Raw genomic sequence first — 24,164 nt, forward strand, 5'->3', positions numbered from 1 at the left:
AATAATGCTTTTCATTTTCCTTTGGATGGTTGATTAACTGTATTTACCTGTGGATATTGTGCAAATTATGAAATTCTTTTATTATGTCAACCATTTCATGTCCCCCACCCCCAATTTGATAAATTGTTGTATACAATAAAGGATTATTAACGATTTACTCTATGCTTTAAATTGTATTAGTTTCCAAGCAATAATACATTATCCTCTTTAACTCTTTGAGGGCTAAATATTTTTTGCAGGCAACTCCATTTTCTAAAAAGCACACAAAGCAAAGTATTCGCGTGTAAATCAACGTAAAACGGCTGTTGCTGTGGCTGCTGTCGGCTCCTGTACAGCGTCTCTGGTGGTTATGTAGGGGCAGCATGATGGCCGGCAGGAAAGTGTGGCGGGCCGGCTGCCTGGTCTGTCTTCATATGGCAGTGCTACGCAATCTGTTTTGTACCTCTTGCCACCATAAGTGGCGGTCCTCCCAGGTGAACGCTGCCATTGGCGCATCGGCTACATAAGCGTGTTCAGCACCACGATCAGCTGGGGACCGATCAGCGGAAGCCAGTACCTCACTTTCGTTTTAAATTTTCATCTTCAGATCACTTGCATCAAAACTGGAGTCTGGCAAGTCAGAGTCCAATTTGGTGATAATATGCAAAACGTCATCCACGGACTATTTTGCTTTGTGCATTTGCTTTGGTGTCTCGTTAGAAGTCAATGTCATTTTAGAGGTGGTTTGCTCTTCGCTACTCATGCATGCACAGGGAATCGAGGTTAAATCGATGAAGCTAACTTTCCTTCTAGCAAAGAGAGTTTAACTAAAACATAATGGTGTGTTTTGTCGTCGTTTATGGCGGATTACCATCCTCTGCCTCTGAATTTTGACAAAAGTCAACATCAGCCCTGAAAGAGTTAATAAAACCCCTGTGTGCGTCCAGGTGTCTGTGTGTGTGTGTCTTCTGGTGAAGTGAGCATGCGGAGGCCGCGCCATGCATCGCGCCGTGCCCCGCCCATGTGCACGGCACCATTGACGCACACACACTGGAAGCTGGGCACACAGTGAATGGCCTTGCCACGGCCGCACATGATAAGAAATAAAGGACATCATAGCTGGGGAGAGTGCTGATTGGGTAGTCGCGGCCGTGCACATAAAATCCATTGCTGGGGAGACACCACATATATAATAATCAGCTGCACGCCAGCACAGATTAAAATACTTGCTGGGTAACTAAACAGTACTAGCTGGGGAGACGCCACGGGCACGACTATCAGCTACACGCTACACATTAAATCAGTTGTTGGGGACACTCTGCTGATTGCCTAATGTTGTGACAGAAAATGAAAGTCATATTGTGGACAACAAACCAGTATTACTGTCAGAGAAAATTAGAGGCATTTTATGGAAATACAAACCAGTATTACTGCGAGAGAAAATAAAAGAAACACAATATAGTGACGCGTATTACAGCCACATACAAGCCAGTATTACTGTAAGAGAAAATATTACGGGCGTATCTACTAACAACATGCCACCCAGAAAAAGGACACGTCAAGTCGGACAAAAGACACAGACAATCAAATCCTATATAAGCAACATCTCCTGGAAGAACGGTCAGCTCAACAAGTAAACATCAACAAAAGAAAGGCTGAAAGACAAAGAAAAATACGAGCAAATAGATCGATTGAAGAAAAAGAAAATGACCGTCAGAAAAACGCTAAAAGAGAAAGACTCAAAAGAGCAAACCTTACAAAAAGTTGGCATTTACTTGCCAGAACCAGTATTCAGCCACGGTCAGTTATATGTTGCATTATCAAGAGTTAGAAGTTTTCCAGATGTTGTTGTCAAGGTTGTAGATGGTCCTGATCAAGAATGAAATTTTACAGAAACATTTCATGAGGTAAAAAAATAGAAAATGTTTCCTAAATATCTTTTTTAGATATTGTGTCTTACAGATTGTTACAAAGTTTTATACTAAGACAATATTAATTATACTTACTGTGTTGTCATATACGTTTGTATTTTATTTTTATTATTATTTTACTTTAGGCTTCTTGCAAAAAATATTTTTGACAAAACAAAAAAATTAAGAAACAGAATGACGTCAAGGTCCATAGCCATTTAATATAGCCTGTTCCTAATAATGTTTATGCAATACTGTTCTAGTGCCCGTTATTGTAACGGGCTTAATGTCTAGTATTGTAATAATGTAAAAGAAAGTGGAAGAATGGAAGCAAGAGTTTAGATAGAGGTGGTCAGTCAGTCAACAGTTGAGTGTGTTCATTGATGACCATCCATCTAGTATTGATAAATGCCTGCAATATTTTGGAAATATTTAGAATTTTTCTTCAAAAGGTAAATTGTATTTTTGTGCAATTTTAAGTTACGTTCTTCTTGTCTTAACTATGCAGGATAGAATTCTTTCAGATGAAGAAAATGTGATGGGTAGCTGGTAGTGTCTCACAGAATATTACAATAAAGTGTTCATTAAGATATTGCTGTTACCCAACACATTACAGAATAAAGATTCACAGCGGTCCAGACTCATTCTGATAAAAAGGTGTATGTTGCGGTAGGGTGTTGTACCATGTTAGCCATTATGGATGCAATTCAAGCAAATTGACGCCTTTTATTGGCTAACTGAACAGACTACAATATACAGGTACAATCTTTCGAGGTAGCAACCTGCCGGAAGATAACAAGTTGAAAATCATAGTCAGAATCAATATGAAGTGTGGCCACTAGGGGGCATCACCGCACGCCACACCCCAGGCACCAGCAATCCAACCTCAATTCTTTAAATGATTCCAAAAAAATTACTCTGACAATTTCAACCATTATCCTACTTACTTTAATAAACGTTTATGTGTTGTGTCATTTTGTTTCCATAGTTAAGCTGGTTAGAAATTTCACTTTAACAAATCAATGCATTTTAATTGAATTTAATTCATTCTTTTATGGCTGCCCCATGACTTTTTTTTTAGTCACATATAACCAACAAAATCTTAGTACAAGAAAAAAAATGTTATTTACTTATTAGTGTGTTTTTGAATAAAATTGTGTCACTTAAAGATCTTTTTTTTTAATATTTTTTTTACCTGCTAAGATCCTCCTGGCATCTCACTGAGAAAAGCAAGACCAATATCTGATCAGTTCTAGGAGGAACTTATTTAACAGCTTTTTTCTTTTAGAACTTTCACCTTCTGCTAGTAATTTCTCTTCTCCATCCACAATAGCATTTTTTAGAAAAAAACAGTTGCACATATTAAAAATCATTTCTTTTGCCCTAATCGGGATGTGAAGGTTATGTGGCTTGTGCTTATTTTTCCTTTCAGCCATCTCTGAATGGGGTGAGGTGGGATGGAGACTTTATTGTCTTTTTGATGTGGCACTTTTCTGATCCTCTTGTTCTTCTTTCTTTAAAAATAATAAAAAATATTAAAACAAATATTATCTTTTACTTATTCCATGTTGTTTGTAGCAATGGCTGAGAAAAAGTTTTCATCTCATGTTTTTGCGCAGCACGGATGTAATGTTTCAGATAGAAACGGAGTCACTGGTGACCGACAATGGACAACAGCAAACAATATAAAAAAGTAGGTAGCAACATTTGTGATACAACAGACTTGAATGGGGATCAGCAGGGCCAACACTGAACTAGAGCAAAACAAATTTAAAACGTTCTTGAAAAAAATCTGAAATTACTCTTATCACATAATCCACACTTCAGTTTTCCAATTATGTGCTCACACTGTCCACAACAAATGGATTTTTGCTAAAATATTGTAATGTCTGGAAAATGAAAGTAGTGCATGAAAGAGAAGTGCGCTGAAGCGAATTTGAGCTTTTCACCTCAAAACCCTGTCCCCTTCATTTATCCGTCTTCAGAGTTTATATGTATTCTGACAGCACTTTTCATTCCCTGAACTGCAGTATTTTCTTTATTAAGTAGATTGTAAAAAACAAAAAACAAACAACAGCAAGTTGTTACAAATTATTTTTCTGTTTACTTTGGTGGATTTTAAATTTTGTTATCTACTCTACGTTCTTCTGTGCTGTTCATATGAGGACAAAAGTGAAGTTCCTGCAACACACGGGCTGCATCAGCGTGAGATTGAAAATAAACAGAACAAATTGGTCATGGCGCACTGTGAAAGGAAAAGACTAACAGTTAGCTGTTCTCGTTTGACCTACATTTCAAGATATTTTTAAAAGCACAATCACTATTTTTGCTAATATTTTGTGCTCTTATTTTCTTTAATTTTTGGCAGGCACAGTCATTTAAACCTACAATAAGCACTTTGGGAATATGATTTGATATTTAACACTTGATGGCAAGTGCTTTTTACATTCTGTCTGTTAAGGTGTCAGGTAGATTTGTTATCCCCCTAAAGAAGCCTTAATTGTTATCATTGTTATCCTTTCACATTCTCAGCATGTTTAATCCAATAGATTTCAGCCTATTATGAGAGTATAAGATAGGAACAAACATTGGATAGGGCAGCAGTCCATAACAGGGCATTTCTAGCACACCTACATCAGGCGAGTCTTCAGTCATCAGTCGATATAAGTTAAGCTTTTTAGGGGTAAAGTGAACAACGTACAGAAAAAACACATTTAGACATCAAGAGAACCAGCAGATCACGGGGTGGGGATTCAATTGGAGTTTACAGTGAGTTGTTGGTGCTAAATACTGCAGCACTGTGCCATGAAACTCGTATGCCATCTATGCTGTATTTTATTATATACACTTAGCTACTGTATATGCTAAGCTTTTAAATCTGTTGTATTTACCACAAACAGATTTTTCTGAATTGCCTTGGAAATACGACATCAGCTAAATAAAGAATAATAATAATAATAATAATAAGTGCTAGACATGGTTGTGATGGTACATGTCCAAGAATAATCAAGGTGGCACCTTTATTCTGTGGGTTTATAAGCATACATCTCAGACATTTCATCATGATTAAATTAATTATTATTATCACTATTTTGCTTGGCAGATGTCTTTAACCATAGCTAGCTGTCAGATTAGGATACACTACAATTGTTTGCTATTTATAATGCTCTGAGCTTGCACTCGTTGTAGAGTGCTATACAAAAATAGACGTAATTATATTGAATTTTTTTTTGCAAATGGACTATAGACGAGTTTGCCGACTTGTCACACACTGAGTGTGGAGCTGGGGTTAAAACTTCAACCTTGAAAATAACATCAAATCAATTAATTTTCACAGTTTTAGTGTTACCCCTGTTAAAACTGCAGCCTTGGTGTTTAAGGTCTGGTGCTCTAGCCACCACACCAAACTGTTGTCAGGAACCCCACAAATCCAAAGTTGTACACCTTTCCCCAGCATCTCAACATCATAGACACTGTCACCAGTAGGGGGCGCCACCGAGTCCCCAAACCCCAGACACACGACCCAACACAACTCTGGGTTTAACAAAAGGATTTTTAATCCAACCAGCTGCAGTAACACAATAATCTCAACCAAAACAACCAAAATAATTACAAAACCGATGCCTTCTCTTATCTTCTTCTCTCCTCCAATGAGGTTTTGCCCACTGCCTCCCGTCTCTGACTCCCTGATGTGAGATGGAACCGCTCCTGTTATCTCATACTTGAGTTCAGGTGGAAGTCCGACAAAGTTGGGAGGCACCCACAGAACCCAACAGGGCTGTACACTGGGACCCCAGTTCCCAACATACCCTGTGGATATCTGAATGGGTATTGAAGACTAGGGTTGCTGGAATCTAGCGTATCGGGGATGAAAATATTCATCCGACAAAATCTCCCCTGGTCCTTCCATTACACTGGCATTCCGACCATGTATGGATCCCTGCTCAACCCTGGCCTGGATGCCAGCTCATGTGATGCCATCCATTGCCAAAAGGTGGACAGCTCACTCAACACTAGAAGATTACACACCATTATCAAGTCACATAACTAGCCATGACGCTAGTTATGAAGAGCATATAGACTTCTTTCAATAGGATTTATAAATAAATCCATCAACATAATCTGGGCCAGTTTATTCTTATACAGTGCTCTCCACTAACAGGGCTATCACAGATTTATGAATGCAAAGCACTAAAATAACCATCAATATTTGAAACATTTACTTATATACAGTAACCTATACATATTTTATCTATAAGTAATGGGAGCCTCTGTAAACTTTTGCTAAAAGGTTTTACAAAATTATAATAAGAATCTAGCCAGTTGTCAGTGCAGGGGAGGAAAAACAAAACTCCAATTAACAACATTTCTGTAAAATATAAATCTCTGTAGGGGTCTGCAATCCTTTATAATATGCAGAGTCAAAGCCTTGTTGACCTAAGCCAGCTGGCCACCCTCTTTCTTCTGGGCTTTGTTACTAGGAGAAGAAGCTGTCATAGAAACTCAGACAAAAATATGCACAAAACAACAGCTTTATTAAACAAACTGGGAAGAACACAAAAGAAAAAAGCTGTCCCCACTCTGGGTTTCTTTCCCAACTGGTAGTGCCCAACATCTCGCCTCTCTTTTGCAGTCACAGTTCTAGGAGTTCTAGGAGGAGGAGTATAGGAATTTAATCAAGGATTTTGTTAAATGGTGCGACCAAAACCACCTACAACTGAACACCAGCAAAACCAAGGAGCTGGTGGTGGATTTTAGGAGGACCAGGCCCCTCCTAGACCACATGATTATCAGATGTGACTGTGTGCAGAGGGTGCAGACCTATAAATACCTGGGAGTGCAGCTGGATGATAAATTCGACAGGACTGCCAATACTGATGCTCTGTGCAAGAGAGGACAGAGCCGACTATACTTCCTTAGAAGGCTGGCGTCCTTCAACATCTGCCATAAGATGCTGCAGATGTTCTATCAGACGGTTTTAGCGGCGCCCTCTTCTACGCGGTGGTGTGCTGGGGAGGCAGCATAAAGTAGAAGGACGCCTCACACCTGGACAAACTAGTGAGGAAGGCAGGCTCTGTTGTAGGCACGGAGATGAACAGTTTGACTTCTGTGGCAGAGCGACCAGCGCTGAGCAGGCCCCTGTCAATCATGGAGAATCCATTGCATCCACTGAACAGGATCATCTCCAGACAGAGGAACAGCTTTAGTGACAGACTGCTGTCACTGTCCTGCTCCACTGACAGACTGAGGAGATCGTTCCCACACTATGTGACTCTTCAATTCACGCGGGGGGGTAAACGTTAACATTATACAAATTTATTGTCTCTTATATACTTGCATTGTTATCACTCTTTAATTTAATATTGTTTTTTTTATCAGTATGCTGCTGCTGGAGTATGTGAATTTCCCCTTGGCAGGCCCGCCACCAGTGGCGACAAACGGGACTCTTGTCTGGGGCCCTAACGGAAGGGGGCCCCTTCACGCTTGTTTTTTTTTATGCTGATGTTGTGCGCTTTGATATATATTCAGACAATTATTCAAGTTACATGTAATAGAAAAGTTAAATCATTTAGCTTATACCAATACAAGTGAGTGTTTTAATACCCGCACGCTCCACACAAGTAGATATCATGCTCGTGTCGTGTGAGGCACGCTTGTCAAAGGGGGCCGGCAGCGGCACGCTTCTCAAAGACAAGGAGAGCCGACGCCGATGTCCTTGAGCTTGACGTTGAGTAGTATGTTTGTTGTACAGGGTACTTGGATAATGGATTGACTTCGCCGCTGTAACTGAATACTTCCGTTTCACACACACAGGTGCTGTTCTGTCTCAGACAACAGCGATATTGTTGTGCACTATCGTGGATGTTGACGTGTATGGTGTAACAGAAATCCGTCTCCGTAGTTTGATAATTCATTTGCTTGGGTGTTTATTGTTGCTTTTAAAGCAGTGATGAGTGTGTGTTGGTTTTGTGTGGATCACTAAAGATTCTGGATCACCTGGATTTTTTGAAAACTTTGAAGTTTGATACAGCAAGTTACCATACTGATTGTACACCATGCAGATAACCCTAACCGTTAGTATATATATGATGTGCGAGAAGGCTTAACTCATCAAGTATGGTATTCATAAATGCAGCATTGTTGCTGTCGGATAAACTACATTTTGATCATTTTGTATACGTATTTGAAGGTTTTGGCATGTGGGGACCCGGGGGAAGGCAGAGGGGCCCACACGTACCCAGTTGTCTGGGGCCCAAATATTTCTGGCGGCGGCCTGCCCTTGGGATTAATAAAGTATCTATCTATCTATCTATCTATCTATCTATCTATCTATCTATCTATCTATCTATCTATCTATCTAGTCTTTCTTCTTCTTACCAGACAAGCTGTTGTCTAGCTCACCTCTCAATGTTATACTCTATTAGTCTTTAAGTTCAATGTGACTTTTTTACGAAGTCACTTATGGCCATAAAGCAAAATTAGTGGTGTGGTCTTAGACAGTCCTGCATATAAAACAAGGCACAGATTTGAACTCTCTGGCCAACCCAAGTGATTCTACACCCCTGGGCAGCCCTCCAACTGCAAGCTCTTTTAAAGAGGCAACCCAAACTCTGCTCCCAATTTATCCATTGCCTCTCTTTCTCATAATGAGTGTCAGACAACCTTGGCATCTACTCAGTTACTTTACCCCTAGAAACATGAGGAACCTCTTCTTCCTCTCCAGGTCACCACTCTTTCTTGTACTTCTTGAATGACCTTAGCTCTATCGGTAGACTAACTTCTGAAGTAGCTGTTCCTTCTGAAATGGCCTGAGGATGAGCAGTAGCATTGCCAATGCATACTCTCATCTTTGCACTAGCACCTTTCAGGATCCTGCTCTTTGCCATTCTTTTCTGCCTGCTCAAAAATCCACCAATCACGGCATACTACAATGTTGTTTATGTATTGAAGACCGTTGTGGTAGTATATAATAACATGAAGGAATGTTTTGTGCTGCTTTGTCTGTCCATTAAAACCTAAAGTTTACACTCACTCTGATGTCTGTCTTGTGCTGTAATGAAGAAAAGGAAGATTTATAGGGAAATGCATCAAGAGACGTGTCCTGACTCAAGGTGACACGTGGTCACAGACAGGCAGAGGTCAATCCAAAAAGGACAGTCTACCAATCATCAAAATTCAGAACGCTAACACAAAAGCCAACCTCTAAAGCCTGGGAAAGATATTTTATTTGAAAAAATAGTAAAGTCAGAGAAAATACCTATATGAAAACAAATACTTTTGAGGCAACTTTTATGCCGGTGCTCCGGATGACGTCACGCGTCATGCAGCCCCTGTTGGTGTGGATTGCAAAGGCAACAACCGATGTGAATTCAGCCAAAAGGCAGCACAAGAGGATAATATAAACTTCAACTTTTTAACAAAGGTGAATTTTACAAAACCAATGAATGTAATGAGAAGTCAAGCAAAATGACACATTTTATTGGCTAACTGAACAGATTACAATATGCAAGCTTTTGAGGCAACTCAGGCCCCTTCTTCTGGCAAGATGTAATTTTGCTTGACTTCTCTTTGCATCCATAATGGTTAACACAGTACAACACCCTACTGCTAAAAAAAAGAATAATAAATTTATATTACTTGTGGTATAAAAGCCCTAAATCCATGTAAAACGTACCTAGCAAGCAAAAAAATAAAAGGAAAAATAACTCATTTTAACAAGATGAAGCATAGTTGTGATATGAACCAAAACGTCTGCACCAAATCATTAAGCTACAATTATAGCCAAAATTAAAAGCGAAGTTTTGTTCCAGGAGCACTCATACATGACTATTACACTGGATTTTTCATTTTGAATCTGCAGGGTTGGATAACAAAAAATGCACAACACTGGCTTTTACATTGTCATGATGGTGACATCATGAGTCAGTTCCAGTCACTTGTCCTTAGCAAAAACATTGCTACAGTAAAACAAGCAACTGCAAAAATAATGACACCCATGAAAAACAACACAGAGCTGCAGAATTACATGAAAATAAATTAACAACCAAAAAAACAAGGCCGAGTAAAACGAAAGATGTGATTTTAACATGTTAAAGACCCTAAATTGTTCTTTGTAAGGGCTAAGATGAAAAAAAAAATTAAAAGAACATTTTGTAACTGTCTCATTGTATGGCCAAGTCAATGAATTAAGCTTTACCAATTATTTTTTAATAATATATTAATAATAAACAGCAATTACATAAGAAAATAATAAATACCAATAATTAAAATGAGTTTCCCTGAATAAATAAAGTTTAAAATTACAGCTGCGATGACCCTCAAAAACTGAGTAACAGAGCTAAATGTGGCTGCATATGTTGGGTGTGAAAGCTGTGTGAGGGGACTTCAGTACTCCTTCATTGTCCAAAGTACACTCATAATATTCAGCTGAGTATATCACTTGATTTGAGGATCTGCACAATAATTAGCTTTTACCAGTTTATCAGTGCAATCACAAGTAATCTAGTTGTCAAGTCATCAGCTATGTAATCATACAGTGCAGAAGACGATATAGAGATAATAGATATACCTGCATTTTAATAGCATGTTGTATTACATTGATTTTATGGGAACAGCTTATAAACACGCAAAGTAGGCAGTGAGCATTTCTTTTAAAGTACAAAATCTCTTACAAATGAAGGAAATTAAAAAGAGCCTTCTTCACGTGTTAGGCAAATTGTGAGAAATGGGTATGGATTATCATTATTTATAATCAGAAGGGCATAGTTACGATAGTTCATTCATATTTTGATTCATTTTTGCACATTTTCATGCAGGTTTATGCAGTTTTTATGACTGTTATTATTTTTTTTAACATTATAAGGATGAAAACACCAACGATACATGTCCAATCTAAAACAGCACAATGACTTTCTATTCATTTTGATTGGCCGCAGCCATGTTATATGTAACAACAATACCTCTTGCCACCATGTGATTACTGGTGTCACATCACTAAGTGATCGCTTTAAAAGAATGTGCAATGGTTTAAAGATCTCTCTATTATGAAAAAAAATCTTGGGAAGGCAGACTAGGGAGACAAGACGTGATCTTCTCAAGACAATTTGAAGTCCCACGAGAGACACTTTAACTTGCTCCCAGCTCTTAAAACAATGACAAGCGACAAGCAAAACACGCAGCTCGCAACAGATGATCCGACCACTTCTTCTTACGTGCGTTCAGCCACCCTAACACCAAAGCAGCAGAGCAGCAGAGACACGAAGTTGCAAAAAGAACAGCAGCTGAACAGACTTTAAAATGATCGATGGGCAGCGTGTCAGCAGCTGCCATATTAACCCCCCCCTTTACAACACGAATAGCGTTATACGTCCTGCGACAAGGAGATGTGACCATGCCCAGGGCTGGAAATATAGGACAAGTATTGTTTTTACAATGTCACGCAAGACAAGGCAGTGAGACATCATTTAAAACAAGTCCACGGACATCTAACCTAGCAGTTGTTGGATTGCTTTTGACAGACACGCTTCATGTGCTCTTAGCTCTTAAAACAACAACATGCGACAAGCAGAACAGGCAGCTCGCCAGCAGCAGAAAGACAGCAGATGATCCGACGGCATGTCCATAGCGTCCGTTCAACCCCCCTTCACAACGCAAACAGCATTATACGTCCTGCGAGAAAGAGATTTAACCACGTCCGGGGCCGGAATTTAAAGGACAAGTATTGTTTTGACAAAACAAAGTGAAAATAATGCATATGTAACAATTCCCATGAAATTATGTTTAAATTGTATATCCGGTAAACCAAACACGGGGGTGGGTGAGCGAAGCAAGCAGGGGGCAGAGCCCCCTAGTATTTTAAAAAATGAACTCTTGTGGTCATTTTGTTAAGGATTTTTCCTATAATCTGATTTTGACATTTGCTTCAACCTTCTTTTGACTACTCATTCTTTGGACCTTATTTTGATTTGTCACTAGAATCCTTTTTACTGTTTTTAACATAACAACCCCCTGACTCTCTGACGAATTAGGTTTCATCCACATTACTACATCTTCGCTTAAAAACACATTATTAGTCTCTGTTTTCACCTTTCATCCACACTAGTGTTGTAACCCCTAAAAATGGAAATGCTCCCCAGAGTCATATATTTCTGAAAATGCTGGCTCAGCATTACAGTGTGGATGAGTAAAAACAGACTAATTGTGCTCTGATTGGTCATGCTTATAATCTGGGCCTTCCCTGATTGGATCCTGTGCATTACATATTCTCAGCCTCTTTGCTTATCTTATCTCCCAGTGTAGGTGAATGACTTCATCATGGGTGTATGTGGTCATTTTAGTGTAGATGGAGATCCTTTTGTAAATAATGTGAAAATTCTAGTGTGGGTGGAGATTGTGTTAGTTTAAAAACATGAAAATGTAATAGTGCAGATGTAGCCTTACTCTTTTCATTTATTAATCTCCTGGTCCAACTCTTTCTCTTTGTTAAATATGAAGTAAACACCATCTTTTCCATAGTCCTAATGGTAGTGACAATGACTGCCATAGTTTAATAAAACAAAAATAGACAACAGATTTTTTTCATTCTATAATTATAAGAGCTTTCCCTCCTAAACAGCCTCTGTGCTGTAGTCATTGTTCTTGAATTAACAGAAATGTAAGAAAATGCTTACCTTTAAGAATGGGCTCTAATCTGTTTATCTCCTTTGAAACGCTACAGCTCTCTCGATAATGATATACTGTTTGATATATTAAATATAACACTCGATGTAGCAGTGGCTGGGCACTTAGCCATGCTGCCCAAAATCATTTGGATCACAAGTGTGAAATGGCTTTATACTTTCTACATTCCTATCAGTCTCACCCCATTTCCTTCACCAGTCCAAAAGGATGCTTTACCATTTCACTTACAGTCCATGGAATCCTAATGGGAGACTGTCTGCACATACTGCATATGTTGATTTATGGTCAATTCCTGCCTACTGTCCCTAGCAGTTTGGTTGGACTTCAGTACCTAAGAGAATACCAAGGAATAGCCTCCTAATGTAAGCATGACTTTCTAAATCTGAAAAGGAGTTTAAATAGATTATCCAGATTTTATTAGGATTTTGTTTTGTTCTTAATTTTTAATAGCCTTCTCCTAGACATATTCTACAATTTAATCGTTCCTTGTTATGGTTTAAACTATGAGGATTCCAAATTATTTACTTACTGTTACCATTAAAGACTTTATTTAATGTTTTTGAAAACATTTTATTCCTTTCTAATGTCATTAAAACTAACAATGTGGAAGAACAAGCTAAAAGCAAAAAGTATCACAACTAGCATTGACTACCGAAGTTAATTTTTCGCAACGAATATTCTGTGTTCGCCAGTGACCCTGTTCGTGGAATAGTTTCCTGGAAATTCGTTGTGCAGCAGGCTTTTCCCAGCACCCCATAATGCTTTGTAAGACTAATATTGGCTGTAGCAGCCAATGTTGGATGGGATAGCCTCCCCACCTAATGTATATAACGCCAGTCCTAGTCGAGGGCTAAAAATTACCTGAAAGCTGTAAACTGGGAATGTGTCGGCGTATTTGTGTCTTAAAAGTAATGTTGTTTTGTATGGACTTGTATGTGACCTGTGCTTAATATGTGAGACTACCCCTTTAATAATAAACCCCAAAGTGCTGTGCAGTTGATGCAAGCAGGAAGGAATGAAGAATCAATGTGCTTTAGTGTTGTGCTTATTTGATAGCAGTGGCAGTGAACGAGCAAAAGCGTCAGGGATAAAAAAAACAAATTGTACTTTCTGGTTCAAGAGAGATGAGTACCTGCTACCAAATCAACCTTAGTGAATTGCCTCCTATCTGCCATGCATCCTGTCTGCAAGACATTTTACTGTTCTGATATTTAATTCTACTAATTTTATCTCAGGGAGGCACAGTGGTGCAGTGACTGCTCTTTCAGGACTCCTGTCACATTCAGTCCAGCATACATTGCAGACGTTTTCCCAGCTATCAGAGACACTTTAAAGACCAATGCACCATTATAATGCACTCAAAATAAGTTTAGTTTCATTGACTTCAATACATTTCACTGAGTTTGGCGCAGTTCTTGAATATTTGGGAATTTCTTATTATCGATCATAAATGTAGAGAAAAGTAAAACAAAGAAAATAACAAGGGAAGAACAAGAAGAGAAACAGCAAAAGTGGATACAGATAGGTGGAAACACCTACAAAAATGTGTCAATATATGAAAACTTGGGAGTAATAATAAATGAGAATGGAAAGATAGAGGAAGACATTAGAAACAGAACAATAAAGCAAATAAAGTATACTATCAATTTAACAACAAATAGAGAAGATTGAATTAGTAAAAAGTGAATATGCATCTTTGAAACATTATATGTGAAAATTGTATTATATGCTGGAGAATCTTGTGCGATACTAGATAAACAAAAATCTAAAATAACAAGCAGTTGAAATGAAGCATTCTGAGATGAGCTGTAGGTAAAACAAAAATAGACAGGATAAGCAATAAAAGAATAATCTATAAAGAACTAGAAATGCAACCATTCATGGCAATCATATTAATAAAACAGCTACAGTGCTATGGGAATATGGGATGAATGAAATAAGGTACCTGAAAAAGGTGTTTCAAATGAAGGAAAAAGACCCTGGAGAAGACCTAGCAGGATACAGGAAGAAAAGATCAAAGAAGAAAGAGAGGGGTGACCAGGCATAAATGAAGATCCTGCTAAAGGACTGAATAAAATATAATCATATAAACACTATACAGTATGAGGGTGGGGGGGAGAGAAAAAGTAAGTAAGTTGATGCCATTTTGTTTAGTTATGGGTGCCGTCATTTTGTGAGCCAACTGTCAAGACAGGGCTTCCCGGTTTCTGGGGGCTTGGTCTCAGAGGTTGTGAGCAGTCATGGTATATGGGGGCAGTGAGTTTCTATTCAAGTTTGTGAATAACATTCTGAAATGCTTTCTTTCAGACATATGTCTTCTTGGCAGCAGTTTTGACTATGATTTTTGTTGTTTGTTTTTGGCTTGATGAAAGTGCTTTAGATATTTGGTTTTGATCTCTTTGACTATGTCTCATTTTCTGGTTCCCATCTTTCAAAAAGCACTGTTTCTTCATCTTAGGCAGCACAGATCTCAACTTTTTTTCTAAATACGGGAATGTGGGAGTTGTGGTGACATGGTGGCTTTCTCTGTCTCTTCACAGAGGTGATACGCTAGTTTCATGTGTTTGGATGTTAGTAGAATTCTTCCTGTTTTCCAGTGGATTGATTACTGTGATATGGTGTGTGAAGGTGTGAGTAACAAAAATCTGATTTAGAAAATGAATATACAAACAACCTGTGGTGGGCTGGCGCCATGCCCGGGGTTTGTTTCCAGCCTTGCGCCCTGTGTTGGCTGGGATTGGTTCCAGCAGACCCCCGTGACCCTGTAGTTAGGATATAGCAGGTTGGATAATGGATGGATGGATATACAAACAACAGTAAGGAAGAGAATGACCATGATTTGGTAATTAAAGGTGGAAATCACAGGCTTTGTGTAATGACATTTATCAATGAGTTTAGTGTCGTTCTCTGCTTGAACAATATGAGTTTGTTGATCATATTTTGTGGCTTTACACTATATACATTAATCTAGATTCATCACAATCCAGACAAATTACATGAATATCACTGAAATGAGAATGGCACAACTCATTAAGGTCCTTCACCTGGCCCTAGCCACATATCAGTGTACATCTTTTTTGCTGTCATCAATAGTTATTGCATTCTTGTATAAAATCACTTCCTGCCTATTTTAACAGTTAGATTGCCATGGCAACGTACCATGTCAGTTATTCTAGCTCTGTTTGAAATGTTGTATTGCTATGGTAACAAACACAGACATATAAACATTTTTTAAAAGAGTTCTTCATGAGGTAGTGTTTATACTGTGTAAGTCAGCCCTTGGGCAGGTGGGTAAAGTTGACTAGTAGGCAGAGAAATCAGAAGCCAGTGAGGCATTATGTAACGTCCTTTGGATTTGTAAGACTCAGTTTAACAATGTCAATAAGAAAATAAGGATCAATTCTTGCACAAATTTTAGGAATCATATTTTCATACTTTTCATATGTACACATATTGTAGTTGAGGGCAGTGCTTTGGGGAGATTCAGATCTTAATTATTTGAATGTCGTACTTTGCAGGAAAGTATTTGAAAAGGTAATTTGGAGAAAGAGCATTGTCAAATTATAGACATAAATTGAATTCCAGGAGATCGGGTTTAGAGCAGCCAAAATAAAATCACAAAACAAAATTCAGCATCAAAAATATCAAAAACAAAGGTATTTAGCCAGTAAATCAAAAAACAAAGGAAGCAGCAAGGTCTTGCTTTTTGAATCCATAAATAACACCAAAATTACCTATAAAGTAAACCATCATCACCAAACTCTTTGGGGTGGAAAACCCTAAATCACATGCAAATCCATATGAAAAGGGACAGGGAAAGTTGATAAACATTTCCTAAAGTAAAATATCAAACATCTAGATTAAGATGGCATGTTAAAATATCCAACATACTAGCATTAAATGTAAAGAAAAGACTAACTGATATGCAGGTTAGTTTATTCTTCTCAAAAATGTTTTATATTGTTTTGTTCTTAGGTTATATAATTAGCTTGTAGCTTGCATTAATTAATTCTTCCATTTTATAAAGAAACTCTTTCTTCTACAGCATTTCAGAATCCATAGCTTCTAACAGATTCAACTGGTTTTACAGGCAGCTGAGTTTGTTATGGGATGCTTTGTATGTCATTGATTAATTTATTTCTTAGTTTTTCATTTATTTTGTTTGGTTGATAATCCCCTAAGATCCATCCATCCATCCATTATCCAACCCGCTGAATCCGAACACAGGGTCACGGGGGTCTGCTGGAGCCAATCCCAGCCAACACAGGGCACAAGGCAGGAACTAATCCTGGGCAGGGTGCCAACCCACCGCAGGACACACACAAACACACCTACACACCAAGCACACACTAGGGCCAGTTTAGAGTCGCCAATCCACCCAACCTGCATGTCTTTGGACTGTGGGAGGAAACCGGAGTACCCAGTGGAAACCCACGCAGACACGGGGAGAACATGCAAACATGCGCCACCGTGCTGCCCCTCCCCTAAGATTATGACGTCTAATGTTGGACTTGCACATGAATCATCATGTGATGTTTCTATTTCTACTTTTCCTCAAAAATGGAGGTCTGATGTGGAAATAGTGTATGTTTCCAGGTTTTCTAATCCTTCCTGAGAAAATCCTGATTCCATATATGTTGTTGTTTGCTTTCGTATTTCACTGTAGTGCTTTGGGCTTTTGTTGCTGAAATTTAAATAGTATTTTTTGTCTTGTTACGCCATATTTTTAGTTCTGTGGTTTACAGTGGTATATTGTGCACATTAGGAGCTTGACAGTTTATTTAAACACCCATTTTGGTTACAAAGTGGCTTCTGGGATAAGCAAACCCTTGTGGGCTCAACTGTAAATCCTTTGGTTTTAGCGTCTTTTTATTAGTGTTATATAAATTACCCAACAACCATACTTGAATAAAAGCAGAGTTTCCTTTCTCTAAAGTGACTCACGTAAAAAGTGAAATTTGCACATGAGGAAACTACTCAAGTAGAAGTTTTAAAGTATCTGATATTAAATGTACTTAAGTTTCAAAAGTACAAGTAAATGTAGGATCACTCTGTTATATATATAGTCATAACATATTTTCACAAACTTAAAAATATTATAATTTTTTAGACTCCATTATCCAAGGTGCTAATAAAATACTTTAGACTACCTTCTTTTTGTGTTTTATTACATTTACTAAAGTATGAGCCATAGTACAGGTAACTGCAACTTGAAGCAATCACATGCAGCATTAGTGGACATCTTAATGATTATATCTTAATTCACACTAATAGGAGAGCCATGCTGGCTTCGACAACTTTAACAAGGAGCTAACACATTCCTGAAACCCCCATGGTAAAGTAACAAAAAAATAACAGTTTTTAGTTCAAATTACATCAAACTACATGAAAATTGCCACAATAAATTTAGTATGTTAAGTCCATATGATCTGGAAACTCAGGTGAAGAGGGTGGCAGAGGTGTCAGCTGATCACCACCAGGTGGTGAGTTGGTTCATTGTATCCAGTGTGAACGTTATCCAGGCACAGACAGGCAGACATGTTGTTTTTCACCCACCACACGTTTATTTACAATATGTAGAAGTCCATAAGTGCACCACAAACCCCCAAAGTACCCACAGTCCTGGCCACACACAATTCCTTTCTTCGGGCCGCCTCCACACCCTCTTCTCCTGCTTAGTCCTTCTTCCACCCGACCCGAATGAAGGGAGGCGGCCCCTTTTATTATCACGTGGATGTCCTCCAAGTGGGTTCCGGCAATCTTCCACGGACACACCCCCGTGTGGCGGAAGTGCCGGCTGCAACCCCGGAAGCACTCCGGGTGTCCCTGCTCCTCTTCCCCCCAGTACTTCCTGGTGTGGCGGAAGTGCTGAGGTCCAGGGCTCCAAAGGCATGGGGGCGCAAGTATTTAACTTGCTTAAAAAGATAACATTCATTCCCAGAATATACTGCATTATCCTGTATATATACATAATGAGGCCGAAGAGAAGCAAAGGACATCATAGCCAAGTGGTAGAATGCTGACACACAGATGTCCCATCCAGCAGTGAGGAACATCAGTGGCATAGTGAGACGCTAATGACGTCGTGCTGGAGCCTCATCATTATAAACACTGTAAGATGGACGCTATATAGCGCCTGACCCGACACAGACTGGACACGGGAGGCACGTGTAAAATAAATAGACTTTTATTTTTCTTCAGCTGGAGGGCACTTCTTCCCCTTCCTCTCGGCACCACCACTCCTCCCAGGCAACCTTGTTCTCCTCCACCCAACTCTGGCTGCTGAATGGTGGTTGTTGGCTCCTTTTATAGTTCACCTGGAAGTGCTCCAGGTACTTGATCATCAAGTTTGGCTGTACTTCCGGGTGTGATGAACATGCTGCCCACACGGGCTCAGGAGTCCCAAACACAGCACCCCCTGGCGGTGCTTGCAGGACCCAACAGGGCTGCACCCAACTCCAATTCCCAGGGAGCCCTGTGGGAAACCAAGGCACTGCTCCACCTCAGGGGAGTGGCCATCTAGCGTCCAGGGGGAGGTATTGCACTGTCCAGGGCTGCTCCCCCTGAATATAGTGTGCAGGGGCGTCCCGGCTGGGCATGGACGCCAGCCGCCTGCCACAACACTCACATATTTATATATTCATAGAATTCATGTCAGAAATGGGCAACTACCAGAGAAACAAGCTGCTTGTTAATACCTTCACAGATGCTGGGTTTTTTAACCATACTGGTCAAGCAGACATCAGCACCTTTTAAAATAACCTGCTTGTGTCCTTCACATGTTTTCTGCCTATCTTCCTAATCTGACTTACAGCTGTCATTTGTCAGTCTCCCTGGCAGTTTCTCTCTCTCTCTCAGCTGAACTGCATGGTTTTGTGAAATAAATTTCACAAATTACACTTGACACAAATAATCTTGTTGCTACAGTCAGGTGGGGGAGGCACCTGGAAAGCCTAATCAAGTAGTGAGGGTGAAGTGGGAATATCCATGGGAGATCCCTTTGCAGAAGACTTTCAACTTCAGCCTCTTAAAGAGCTTTTCTGACATCATGGGTGGGGACATTGCATCTAAATAGGCCTTGTTCAAAGCCTCCATTGTGGAAGCCGGGTTATGCTTTTGAATTGATGAAGACCTGCCCTTCCTCATCATTTAATGGTCAAAAGCCCTGTGTTTAATTCAAAAGCGTAGTCCTGCGTGAAAGGGCTTCCTGCTTTTGGACTACTTTCATTTTCCAATAGTATTTATTTAACAATATTTTAGCAAAAATGCATGAGTTTTGCATGTTACGAGCATAAAACTGGGTGACTTAATATATGGATTATGCAACATGATTTTCATGGCCGTTATATTGTTGTCCATTGTTGGTCACTATTGGCTCATATTCTATCAGACACATCATGTTTGTTCTAAAAAAAAACATGGAATTAAAAAACATTCTCACACATTACTACAAACTATATGATGTAAGTAACATTTTAAAATGTATAATTTTTGGGAAGAGTATACCTTTAATGCTGCCAAAAATGTTTCCAGATCCCTATGACCTTCTGATGAAATAAAAGGTTTAAAACAGGGTGGATTAATGAATAAATGTTTAAATGTAATTTGACTTTATATTGCTTTAACAATGTTTGCAGTTTTCATTCATTAACATATAATGTATCAATCTAGAAGGTATTTTTGCTCCAGCAGTTCTACTTATATAACATAAACTGATAAGAGAAATGGAATTTTTTTTTGTATTCTCACAGCAGCTTAACACTTAACCGCTCCTTGACCTATGGTAACAATAAGTGAATGACTCTCTAACTTTGTAGAATTATTGATTTAGCCCTTGGATTTGTCAAATAAACCTACTGTACTAAAAGAGCTATTGCTTTGTTACTTATTACCACCGTATACAGTATAAACTTCTTGTTACTTATGATCTAAGGAAATAATGAACCTTCATCTTGGGGGACACTGCATGAAATATTGCTGGAATGGCACATAAAATAATGTTCAACAGATATACTCAAGTAAAGGATGTTTGGCGTAATAAATGCCTGGATGTTTACTTCTGGATGGTGCAAAGGCACCCACAGCACAGCAGATTGCTAAGTAACATGCAGATTTTAGAGAAGGCTAGGATGAGACTTAGAAGAGCATGACAGGTTCATACAGTATGTAAGGGTGCAAAAAATAAGGATGTAAGAAAAAGAAGAAATTCAGCATTAAGGGATACAGGTTTATAAATAAGATCATAAACATTTTGGAACAAGTAGGTTTCTTAAAGAAAAGAAAGAAAAATAAGATGAAACTAGATAGATAGATAGATAGATAGATAGATACTTTATTAATCCCAAGGGGAAATTCACATAATCCAGCAGCAGTATACTGATACAAAAAAAGAAAAACAATATTAAATTAAAGAGTAATAAAAATGCATGTAAAAACATACAATAACTTTGAATAATGTTAGCATTTACCCCAATGGGTGGAATTGAAGGGTCACATAGTGTGGGGGAGGAACGATCTCCTCAGTCAGTGGAGCAGGACAGTGACAGCAGTCTGTCGCTGTAGCTGCTCCTCTGTCTGGAGATGACACTGTTCAGTGGATGCAGTGGATTCTCCATGATTGACAGGAGCCTGCTCAGCGCCCGTCGCTCTGCCACAGATGTCAAACTGTCCAGCTTCATTCCTACAATAGAGCCTGCCTTCCTAACAAGTTTGTCCAGGTGTGAGGCATCCTTCATCTTTATACTGCCTCCTCAGCACACCACCGCGTAGAAGAGGGCACTCGCCACAACCGCCTGGTAGAACATCTGCAGCATCTTATTGCAGATGTTGAAGGACGCCAGTCTTCTAAGGAAGTATAGTCGTCTCTGACCTTTCTTACACAAAGCATCAGTATTGGCAGTCCGTCCAATTTATCATACAGCTGCACTTCCAGGTATTTATAGGTGTGTACCCTCTGCACACAATCTCCTCTGATGATCACGGGGTCCACGAGGGGCCTGGGCCTCCTAAAATCCATTACCAGTTCCTTGATCGTGCTGGTGTTCAGGTGTAGGTGGTTTGAGTCACACCATTTAACAAAGTCTTTGATTAGGTTCCTATACTCCTCCTCCTCCTGCCCACTCCTGATGCACCCCACAATAGCAGTGTCATCAGCGAACTTTTGCACGTGGCAGGACTCCGAGTTGTATTGGAAGTCTGATGTATATAGGCTGAACAGGATTGGAGAAAGTACAGTCCCTTGCGGTGCTCCTGTGTTGCTGACCACAATGTCAGACCAGCAGTTCCCAAGACGCACATACTGAGGTATGTCTGTAAGATAGTCCATGATTCATGCCACCAGGTGTGAATCTACTCCCAACTCTGTCAGCTTGTCCCTAAGGAGCAGAGGTTAGATGGTGTTGAAGGTGCTAGAGAAGTCCAAAAACATAATTCTTACTGCACCACTGCCTCTGTCCAAGTGGCGGAGGAATCGGTGTAGCATGTAGATGATGGCATCCTACGCTCCCACCTTCTCCTGGTATGCGAACTGCAGAGGATCGAGGGCGTGGCGGACCTGTGGCCTCAGGTGGTGAAGCAGCAGCCGCTCCATGGTATTCATCATTAACGTCAGAGCAACAGGCCAGAAGTCACAAACTCTTGGACAATAACCTAATATTCACTTTTTTGGTTATATCAGTGGAAAACTGAAGAACATACAGGAAAAATCAAATGGATGATGGAAAAATTGAGTTTTCCACTGGCCTTAGGATTTAAACTGAAGACACTGCATTCAGGAGGCTGTAGCCTAAATCCCTGCATTGCTGTCTCCTGCCATTCTTCCATGGGTCTATTCGTGAAACTGATGACACTGGTATTAAAGAGAATTTTATAGTAAAATGATTAAATGCTAACCTTTCAAAATAGCTCCTTTTACAAGCAACACACTGCCAACATCACATCTCTCCACGTCTAGAGGTATTCTTGAAATTATTTTGTCGGTACACTAGTTATAGTACCTTGAATGTTTGGCTGATTGTTCAAGTTTTGAATGGAAAAAGTCACGTGGCATCAGATCTGGTGAATTTGATCATTGTAATGTAACAGACAATGCAAAGTAAACGGTTGCATTGTCATGGTGGAGGATCCAATAAGGTCAAAGAAGGCTTGTACCAATGAAGAACTTGAGGCTCATCTCCACATACACTTTTGAACTTTTTTGTAGGTTTCCATTGAATGTTCTTGATGTTTCATACAAAAATTTAATAGGTTTAGCATTGGGCTAAGCGAAAAAAACAACACTTGACAAGATGATGTAGTGGTGTTTAGTTATATTTTTTTATCCATGGATGGGGATATGAAGATCCAGTCTTATATTCATTTTGCAGCTTCTACTTGTTTTTGAACTACTTAATTTGCTTAATGTATTGTTCCTTTTATTTTTCCTAATCCATGTCAGGTTAGTTGTGTAATCGTGATTGTTGTGGAGTTTGAACTTCACTTGCTCTCTGGTTTAAGGCTGGAAATGATAGGAATTTCTACATCCCTCGATGGATAAAAATGCCTTTGAAAACCTACTGTAGTAGCCGTAAGATTTCTGATCAAGTAGGCCTAGTAGCAGGTTCTTCTTTTTTTGCCCATTTGTTCATTCTTGACTTCCCTGATTGCATTACTCCTCCGCACTTTACGCTTTGGCATTCTTTTGATTCCCTTGTTTTGAACCCAGCACAGCTTTGATTGCACTTTCTGTCGTCTCTTGTGATCCCGACCTGGTCTTTTCTCAGCCGCTCTTAATAATCCTCTGGCTTCCTTCTTTGCCCATAACAGATGTTACCTCTAAAAAGATTTAAAGTCAAATCAAGTTTATTGTCATATTCACATAGTACAATGAAATTTGTACTTGCATTTCTCCACAGAACAGTTGACTAAAATACAAAAAAAAAATTTAAAGTATGTTTGCCTTGTAACATAGTGCCTGCAGGAAGCGCTGAGCTCCCGAAAACCTGACACAGACAGCCACAGACACAAGTCCAGAACAACATACATTTTTATTTTGCTGTGGGAAACGCTTCCCAGGTTTCCCATGCAGTAAGCACAGTACAATGATCCACAATAAGCTCAATATAAGAAGCACACCATCTTCTTATGTCTTTTCTTTCTTCTCTCTTCAGCACCTCTCTTAGCCTCCATTCCTCCTGGCAAGCGTTATCCTCTCCCTCCCAACCCTGGCTTCTGGAACAGTTTTATCTTGCACCAAAGTACTTCCAGTGGTCTGTTAGCATGATCCAGAAGCACTTCTGGGTGAGGAGGAAGCCCAATGAGGTAGGAATGTGCAGCTCCTTCAGCACCCCCTGGTGGCACCCATAAACCAAACCTTAACTCCAATTGAGCCCTGTGGAAATCCGCAGTGCCATAGCAATCCAGAGGAGCTGCCATCCAGTGCTCCACGTGAGGTAATGCCCTGTACATGTTCTCTCCCCCATTTCTTGCATTATAAAGGCATCCCAGCCAGATAAGGATCCTGGCTGTCCACCACAATATATACAATCATATACAATTTTTGTATTAGACCTAGTTTTGGTGACAGTTTCACCATTTTGTCTATTTTTATTAATATTC

General features: G+C 39.4%; 1 protein-coding gene across 1 annotated transcript in view; it reads left to right on the forward strand.

Annotated features, from left to right (window-relative positions):
* The window catches only part of LOC120529864 (lipoxygenase homology domain-containing protein 1-like), a 419,576-nt gene that overhangs the window by 260,714 nt on the left and 134,698 nt on the right, over positions 1-24,164 (forward strand). The gene's annotated exons all lie outside the window — the stretch shown is intronic.

The sequence above is a fragment of the Polypterus senegalus genome, chromosome 5 (assembly GCF_016835505.1).
Source record: "Polypterus senegalus isolate Bchr_013 chromosome 5, ASM1683550v1, whole genome shotgun sequence".
Lineage (NCBI taxonomy): Eukaryota > Metazoa > Chordata > Cladistia > Polypteriformes > Polypteridae > Polypterus > Polypterus senegalus.